Here is a 1919-nt window from a genome sequence, read left to right as displayed (position 1 = left end):
GTGTCTCTCTCTCTCTCTGTGTGTGTGTGTGTGTGTGTGTGTGTGTGTGTGTGTGTGTGTGTGGGTGTGTGGGTATGTGTGTGTTAAGAAGGGAATTCTGCGAGGAAGAGCTGCACTTGTGTGTGGTGGGTCAAGAGGGGTTTGAGAATATTTTAGTTCAGTTCAGTTCAGTTCAGTAGGTTTTATTTGACCCAGTATGGACAATTGTTGTGCAGTAATAGTACACCTCTCTCACACACACTCACACAAAACACAATAACATAAGAAATGCATAAAAGATTTTATAAGATAATAAAAGTAAAGTGGATAAATTAATAAATATGTGCAGTACAGAGTATACATAAAAAGTGCATATGCATGCAACATTTGACTATCTTCGTTTCCGCGTGGATTTGAGAATAGAGAGAGGTACACACGTCCTGAATGACAGAGCTTCATTTATAATCAGGGTTGGTAGTAGACCAAGGCACCAGATGTATTGGGGACACAATGATCGACAGAATTAGAATGTTAAGCGAAATAAAGGCATTCAATTTTACATCAATTATGATGATTATTCATGTGCACCCTGTACATACTATATGTACCGTAGGTACCAGCTGTGCTCAGATGCATGACACTGTGTACAGATGCCAATTTCTAATTTCATTAAAAAGAAAGAGGGGTGCTCCCCTAGGGCAATGTTTCCCAACCTTTTTTGTCCGGCGTACCCCCTAAACAATTCGGCCCAATGATGAGTACCCCCTTACTCATGCTCTACATCTGCTCCTCTATCCCAATGTAACTTCACTCCATATATTTGTTATTATTACATTTTTCCACGTACCCCCTGAGGTATGCTCAACTACCCCTAGTGGTACACGTACCCCTGGTTGGGAAACACTGCCCTAGGGCACCAAATTGAGTAGAACCGGCCCTGTTTACAATTAGCATCACTGTTGCCTTAATATTAGTACACGATATTACAATTAAAATTTGCATTATTTCATTATTTCACTCTCTGAAATTTGGATTGAGCATATATGCATACATCTTCGTTGTCGATGGAGAACGGACTTCTCGTGATCATACAGCTCTTCAGGAGAGCGGCTGTCCACGTGGTGGACCGATCATCAAAGAGCTTCACGGAGTCAGCGGACCACTGCACTCGAGAAGCTGCGAGATTACATGGCGTATTGGGCAGGGTTGCTGGCCATGGTGCTGAAGTACTGCCACGGACGAGAAATGTCTATGCAGTAAACAATCTCAAGCTCGGGAGTATGGTGCGCCACTGAGAGCTCGGGCTGAGAGGAAGCTAGGGCAAGATGCTTGACGAATCGATAGAACAGCGGTGTAAGGGAGGCGAACAGGTGCAAGCGAGAAAGAAAATATCTGACTGGAGACAGGTGAACGGGGAATAAATGCTGTATAGTTAATTAAGGGGTGTTCCAAATTTCAATACGCTGAAATTTCATCGAATGACGACAGAGCGGCGAATGAGATGCAACTAGTTAAATAGGCGTGGCTTATCTTTTGAGCTGAATTCAGACGATTGACAGTTGAGCGGAGAATAGAATGCAGCTGGTCGTAAGGCATGCCAAATTTCATTACGCTTCTCCAGAACTTTCATTTTTAACAAAACATTCAGTTACCATTGCCAACTTCTGCTGACTTAGCGTTCACACACAAGAGTATCAAGTAGGCTATCAAATCAAAGAGCTTTCAGATGCTCACATTTTAATGTCAGATAAATAACTAGGCTACAACATACACAGAGACACACACCCACACCGTGTTTCTGATTGATAATTTTAAAAACATTTTTTGCACTAGCCTGAGATTGATTACACAAGACTTCATTAAAAACTCACACGCACCCATGCGCACGAACAGGCACACACACACACGCACGCACGCACGCACGCACGCACGCACGCACG

This window comes from Engraulis encrasicolus, chromosome 10 (genome assembly GCF_034702125.1).
Source record: "Engraulis encrasicolus isolate BLACKSEA-1 chromosome 10, IST_EnEncr_1.0, whole genome shotgun sequence".
In the NCBI taxonomy this organism is placed as follows: domain Eukaryota; kingdom Metazoa; phylum Chordata; class Actinopteri; order Clupeiformes; family Engraulidae; genus Engraulis; species Engraulis encrasicolus.
This window is presented reverse-complemented; position numbering follows the sequence as displayed.